Source organism: Calidris pugnax, unplaced genomic scaffold, assembly GCF_001431845.1.
Source record: "Calidris pugnax isolate Ruff unplaced genomic scaffold, ASM143184v1 scaffold219, whole genome shotgun sequence".
Classification (NCBI taxonomy): Eukaryota; Metazoa; Chordata; class Aves; order Charadriiformes; family Scolopacidae; genus Calidris; species Calidris pugnax.
In genome coordinates, this window is record NW_015094507.1 from 17,391,743 (window position 1) to 17,399,526 (window position 7,784).

Genomic DNA, 7,784 nt, shown 5'->3' on the forward strand with positions numbered 1-7,784 from the left:
ATGGGAAACATGGTTTTTTACACGTTTGGACTGCTGACCCTTTTCAGTTTCTGGACTGAATGGGCATAGAGCACCATGTGCCTCGTATCCACAAACAGTCAGCTAAATGAAACTTAGCATTGGTGATTAGATCAGAAAATAGACTCTCAAGCATCCTTATAGAAGAAATTTGAATAGTAGTTTTTGCCAGAGCCATGAGCTGCATACAGATAGTTCACAAACAGACCTAATTTGTCAACTAAATTGATCATTGAAAATAATTCCTGTGGCTGTGATTGCTCTGCACTGAGCTGGTCCGTCTCCGTGCAGAGCAGCTACAGGGTTCATAGGAGTCCTCAGCTGCTTTTGAGAAGGTTGGTTGATAAAAAAATGTAAAATTCTGTATAACAGCAGGTAACAAGGATTGCTTACCTGCAATTACGAATTGTGCCTTTTTATTGTATAGTTCTGTGTGTGTGTTTTGTGCAAGACACTGTCACACACCCTACAGTTGTTGCACCGAGTCAGATAGTGTATGGGAACCAGCTGGAATATAATTATTCTTTATGGTGCCATCAGTCTTTTGGGTTTTCTTCCCAAAGCCAGTGTTTCTCAGAATTGCTTTATCACAGTTCATCAGTTTGTCCTTATACTTATGTTCATCCTTGGCTTTGAAACTGCCTGCTTGTGAGCTGGTAATGTTTTTAATAAATCCTTACAGCTGCTAGATACGTGGAATGTTAAGCTGATACCATGTCTTGGAGGATGTTAGAAATGAGAGTGGTTGGCTACCACACCCGGGATGGTGTTACCATGGAGAGAGCTTCTGTTTCCATGACATTTGCTTGCATGTTTTGCTAGGGCTTCAAAAGAAGTAGGATTTTTGTCCTCCATCACATTTGGTAGGTGTTATTCCATTACTTCTGAAACTCTGCAGTGTCTCGCTGCAAACATATTAATTAATTTCTTTGGAATATTAATGGCGACTGGACTGGCCAGGAAAAAAAAAAGTGGAGGAAAAAAGTTACTAAAACTTACAGCATCCAGAAAGCAAGGGCTTTTTATATTCTTTTTGTCTAGATTGGATATTGCAGCTTGATTTTAACTGGATATATATACTACTCTGCTTGTATATGTTTTGGGTAATTAAAAAGCCCCACAGGTAGTAAAGAACAGTTTTACTGGTTTTAGAAAAAATTGCCTTTAGCTGTATAGCTAATGGCTTTATACTGTGAGATCTGCCTTGTACTGGAGTGGAATTTTGGATTGCAGTACAATTTTAAATCAAGTCATGATGTAGCTCACTGTTTAAGAATCAGCTATTAGCCTAAGGGTGAATTACAAAAGTCATTTTTTCTTGGGATGAAAGAAGTGCTTTGGGACGTAAAATACTTGGTAGCTCTCCATAAAGGGGAGTTTCTTGAGTAACTGTTATGGCAACATCACGGAAACCTACAGGCAGCTTTTGCATTTCTCCTGCACTGAAAATTTCTGATTGTGGTCACATAAAGTCCCAGTTCTTTTCTGCATGAACGCAGATACTTAAATACAGGAGGGTGTGATCCCCAGGTGCTCAGATATAGGAGTTAGGGACCAATATTGGTTGTTGAACACTGCTGTGTGTCCTGTTCTCTCCTGTACAAAGGGTGCTGAGGAGGAGGGATGCAGAGAGTTCAGAGTTAAACACCGCTCAGTATTCTTATGCCACCCCTAAGACAAAATTTTTGAAGGGTTCTATTAAAGTTGTTTCACAAACAGGATGGTGCTTCACAGAAATCTAGTTTATTGGGTCAGAGTTTATTTAGAAATCTGGCTTCCTATTTTCTTGGCTTCATACTAGCATGCTCATTATTATCTCTTTGCCTAATATTTACAGTAACTGGAGTTCTTTGACTTTTTAAAAATACAACCTATACTTCTTTTCCATTTACTTGCAGTGCCCAGGAAATAGCTACCCTGTTCAACTTAACCTCTTCTTACCCAGAGCCACTGACTTGCTTGGTCCTAAGTCAGAACTTCAAGGATTAATCTCTCACAAAGAGCGGGCAGGATCCTTTCATTTTCTCCTTTCTCTGTAGAGGAGGAGTTTTCCCTTCTCATTATCCAAATTACTCTCCTGAAAATGCAGTTTTAAATTGTATTAGTCTTGTAGCAGGGTTGAAAGAGAAAATACGTACTGATTTATTCAATGTACATTTTGTTTTCCACTTTTCATCTCCAAACACGTCAGCTGGCTACTTGCAAAGGAAAAGCACTGGGAAGCACATGCTGAGTCCTACTGGGTGGATTTACTCTCACGTTGGGGGAATGTTTTCTTCTGAAACCAAGGATGTAAAATACGGGGTTTGCTATTTTACCCTACACAGATAATGATGAATTTAATAAGCTTAAAGCTCATCATTTCATAATTTATATATTAGAGTATATAGCTGAAAAGGCTAGTTTCTGTTGTTTCTTATAAAATACCGCAGGATTCGATATTCCAAGCAAGACTCATAAATATTTAATTCAAGGAGATTTGTAGCCCTGTAAAAAAAGTAATAAGCTAGCCCTTAATGACAATTTTGTGTAACGTACATTTGGCAACATGTAGAAAAAAAAACCCTGCTGGCAACTCTGTACATCATCTTTCATGCATATCTGTTCAGCTCGAGGGACTTTTTAGCTCTGGAATTAAAAAGAGAAATTAGACTGTGTCTGAGAGCAGCGTGCTGCAATTTCTTAGTTTGTACTTGTGGGTTTCTCCTTATGTACAGATTAGCTCAGAGCTAGAGCCCACTGTTTGCCTCTTGATGTGAGGCTTCTTTGTTCTTTTCCAGATCAGCATTCCTCAAGAAGCAGTTTGGAATATATTTTTGCATCTTTATATTTCAGTGTCGGTTGTTTTCATTAATCTTAATGAGCTCTAAGGTGATTTGCTGAAATATTATTCCTGGGGTACTGACTATCATCGTAGCTTAAGAAAAACATCAACAAAGCCAACGTTATGACGAAGCCTCAAATGTATGAGTTGTAGCTCCTGCAAATGTGGTCTCTAATACTGATAAATTACTTGACTTCCAAATCAGGTTATCGTAGTGAGTCAGCCAAGAGCCAACTGCTGCTCAGTTCATGGAGGTTCTTTTGTTACACCAGGGATGCTTCTGCTCTCAGACTTCAAGCACCAAACGCTTCCCACTGATCCAACCCAACTTTTGTGAGATTTCTAGGAGCCTTTGATCATCCACACAGAAATAAGTCCTCTGAGAGTCTGACTCCCCTCTGTCTCTGGTGTAAATTCAAGGGACTGCACTTAAGCTGGAGTCGGGACAGAGGTAGTAAAAATGACAGAACAAGAGGTGAAGAGACTTTTGGACTTTGAGAAGTGAGAGAAGGTTTAGGCTGATTTATACAAAGATTTAAACTTGTAAAGAGACATGAACAGTAAGGTTCCTAAAACAAGCGATGCAATGAAGCGACTGCACTTAGCACTTTGTGCAATGAAAATTAATGTTTTCTCCAACTTCACTGGCTTCATGCAACGAAGGTGTTTTTCACAGTGAAAGTGTGAAGGAAGATTAAGAAGGAAGATGACCCCCTCCAGCTCTTTCAGAGCTTTGTTGAGTGACTGGGGGAGAGGAGAAGAACGATAACCATTACTTTAGGAGACTGAAAGTGTGGGGTGGGGGTAAAGCAAAGGAGTGGGGCCAGGAGTGTGTCTGTATGACCTTGGTTGGCCCAACAGCTTACTCCAGACTCATCTCTTCATCTTTTGTCTGTAACTTCTGTATTTGTGAATAGAGAGGTAATGTCTTAAACACCCCCCAGGGAGATGATTTTGGATAGAGTCATGTTAAACATACGATGCAAAGAGAAACTTTAAAACATGAAGTGTTACCAACTGTAGGGGAGTTTTTTAAAGTTTGTTGAGGAGGAAATATTTAGATTTGATCTTTTTCATTATACTAATTTCTGTTTAATGCTGCTGGTGAGCTGTGAAGCTTGGTTTGGAAGAAAATTCCCTCTGGGGAAGTAACTACAATAGTGTTCTGGAGTCACATTAACATCTTGGTGACAGATTAACACTGAGGCCATCTCAGTTCAACTTAGTGATACAAAGTGAAATAAAGAGAGTGAAATAAAGCAACAGAAGGCAAATTGAAGTATCTTGGTTGTTTTTATTATTGAGTTAATTTTCCTGAGGACTTACTCGGCACATATTTAATGAGCTTATACATACGAGATGATGAAAAATAAGAAAATTACAAAATAATCAATAGCAATGTAAAACTACATTAAGTAGCAACTGTGGAGCATGACCAGTTCCTTTGACCGAGGGGACTATAGCTCTGTTGTTAGGACATTTCTTTTGTCACAAAGGTAAGAGTATGTAGCTTTTCGACAGTTACCTTAATTTGCCAAAAGTAAAATTTAGAATCGAAGGCAAACACCAGTTAGTCCATTGTGGACTGTTTATATATATATATTTGCCAACCCTTTGAAGCCTTTTATTTTTTCCTTTTTGCTGCAGTCCAAATGTTGGAGTTTCTAGTCCCAGGTGATGATATTAAGTGAAAGGACGAATACAAACAGAAGTGACCAAGAACGGGTTTCTGGCGCTTACAGAAATGTGCTGGGGGGAGAGGGAGGGACAGGAAAAGAGCAATGAGTAATTTTGTGGCTGCTACATTCTGATTGCTATAAACACGGATTTTTGGCTGTGAACTGAACTTTATTTATCAAATATTAATAGGATTAATATGTAAATGACATTCGTTATGAATAAAATTCCCTCATATTTTTCTCCTCGCTTAATGGAATACTGAGAAAAGCTATTAGTGTAGTTGTGAAACAAGATGTTTAATGAAGCTGGAAGTATGAAGCAAAATTAAAGTGCAAGAGTGAAAGACATTTAGCCCAATAATTACCAAGGTAGTCCAATATAAATATTGCATTAACTTGAAGTTCATAGGCACCTTTGGAAAATGCAATTGAAAAATACCTATTAAAATAGTAATAGATTAATTTCTGCATACAGGTTAACCTTCTAAACCTGATTTGCATTCAAATGCTAAAATCCTTAATATGAAACATAATCTAACACTATTTAAATGAGTGCATATTAGTAGCGTGTTTTGCTTTTCAGCCTGCTATGGAAGTTAAGCTTAATCTTTCAGAAGTCATTTTGATTATGACCATTTTCTTTCTACTTCATCTAGCTTCAAGTCACATTTTCATAAGAGACAAAGTGTGGTACAATAATATTTTCACAATAAAAACTGCTGCTTCTGGCTCACCAGTACTAATTTATTTAAAAGCATCACTCCTATTTAGTATTTTAACTCTCTAAAGGAAAAAAAATTGAGAATGCACCAAAGTTATTGTATCTCAGAATATTTTAATTTTTCTTTATTTTGCTTTTTTAAAATGGAGGAGTGGAGGAAATGACACAAATCTGCTTGACTAGACTAGAATATGTCAGTTGGAAGGGACCTACGATGATCATCTAGTCCAACTGCATGACCACTTCAGGGCTGACCAAAAGTTAAAGCGTGTTATTAAGGGCATTGTCCAAATGCCTCTTAAACACTGAGAGGCTTGGGGCATGGAGCACCTCTCTAGGAAGGCTGTTCCAGTCTTAGACTTGACATTAGAAAGTATTTTTTTACCAAAACAGTGGTCAAAGTCAGGCACCATCCCTGGAGGTGTTCAAAAGACGGGTTGACATGGTCCTCAAGAATATGATTTAGGTTTGGGTTTTTTTTTTTAATTACTTATTTCTTACTTATCTCTTTGTCAGACTAGATGTTCTTTAAGGTCCTTTCCAACCTAGATGATTCTATGATTCTACGTGTGGAGGCCTTTCTCTAAAGCTTGTCTTCATTATAAGCTGCTGGATGGAGCTCCAAAGCTAAGAGTTATAGTGCTTAAACTGTCCCCAACACCCTGAACCACGGTGGTAATCCTGGATATTGCATCTTCTCTCTCTGTACCCTCCTCCAAGGTTTGGAATAATTCAAAAGTGCACAAGAAAGAGGATGAAAGCGATCTGGCTAAAATTAGGCACCTGTTAATGGTCAAGTGGATGCTTTCTGATTTCAGAGACATTGAAGAAAGCAAAGGGTAGATGTTGTACCCGAGTGATGAGACTGGTAGAGTCCCAGTCATCCATCTATCCCTGGAGGTATTCAAAAGACAGGTTGACATGGTCCTCAGGAATATGGTTTAGTAATTTTTATTGCTTATTTCGTATTTATTTTTTTGTCAGAGTTAGGTTGATGGTTGGACTAGATGATCTTTAAGGTCCCTAGATGATACTATGATTCTAAACTTCCCATGGCACAACTTTGAATCATTCCCACATGTCCTATCACTGGATACCCGGGAGAAGAGCTCAGCACCGCCCTCTCCATGTCCCCTCTTCAGGAGTCTTTATCGAGCCATGAGGTCATTCCTCAGCCTCCTTTTCTCCCAAGCTAGACAAACCCAAAGTCCTCAGCTGCTCCTCAGAGGTTGTGGCTTCCAGTCCTTTCACCAGCTTTGTTGCCCTCTTCTGGATGCATTCAAGGTCCTTCACATCCTTAAATTGTGGGGACCAGTACTCGGGGACTCCATAGAGCTGGAGCAGCATGGTGTGGTGACTTCACTGTCAAGTAAAGAGTTATTTAAAGCTTTGTTACTGGGAGTCTCTGTTATCTTTTTGGCTTAGTTGTGGACACTAAATGATTTGAGCTTAGCCAAGGAACTTGTCTTTTCCTCATCTTATATGAGCTTTAGAAGTTGTTGTCTACAATTTTTTTTTCTATGGTGCCACAGTGATACATTGTATCATGTTTGGGATTCAGTAACAACCTTATTTTCAAGCTGATCAAATATTTATTGAGCATCAGGATGTCTCTGTATTCTGATCAAATTACCAAACCCAGCAAAAGCTTGATGTTTGGTGAGGACCACAGCTCTTTGATTGTTCAGGAATTTGCTTTTTTGGTGGTTTTTGGTTGTCATCTTTTAGATGGGGTGTCATGGCCGTCTGTCCATAGTTAGACACAGGTTGTGCTGGGTGAAGGACTTGATACAAGGTGTGTGAAGTGTTTGGATCGTGTTTCGGGGTGATACAGACTTTGCAGCCGTTTTGAGTTCTTGCATATTTTCCATTCAATGTTTAGATTCTTCTGTTTTCTCTCAACCATGAAAAGGCCTTTCAAAAATGACAGGTGTTCCGAAGTGCTGCTGTTTACCTGGGAGTTTCTCTTAGCCTGGTGGCTTTTAGGAGTACTTACAAATCACATCTCCCTCTCTTTCCTTTATAAATATAGGGACAGTTGACTCCTATTTATAAAAGACTCGTCTGCTTTAAAATTTCAAGAGTTTTATACAGAAATAGTCAAAGAAGTCAGTACTGGGTACATTGGATTTGTTTTTCTAAAGAATAAAAGAATACTAATCATCTTTGAGACAGTGAGTGCCATTGAAGAGATTTCATTAAAGCACCTTTTCTTAGTGGAATCTCTACAGTCAAGTTAAATACACCACATCCTTCCCTTGTTGACCTGCATTCATCAAAGTTTCATCTGTTGCATTCGTTGATAGAGACTTCTAAGATGCCTCTGAATTCTTCAGACTTTCCACACTTGATCAACCAATATTGTTTATGCTTCAGCTTCAGCATCTCATCGTTTCTCAACCTTCAGAAATAATGAGCACTTCAACATTCAGTTCAGTGGCAACTGCTTAATACAGTTTCAGGGACTTGAAAGCCCTGCGTATAAATAATTTTTCCTATATGGTCAAAAACATAAGTTGCTTTTTTTTTTTTTTTTTTTTTT

At 38.5% G+C, this 7,784-nt stretch overlaps 1 protein-coding gene across 1 annotated transcript in view; it reads left to right on the top strand.

Annotated features, from left to right (window-relative positions):
- The window catches only part of RNGTT (RNA guanylyltransferase and 5'-phosphatase), a 170,988-nt gene that overhangs the window by 92,326 nt on the left and 70,878 nt on the right, over positions 1 to 7,784 (top strand). The gene's annotated exons all lie outside the window — the stretch shown is intronic.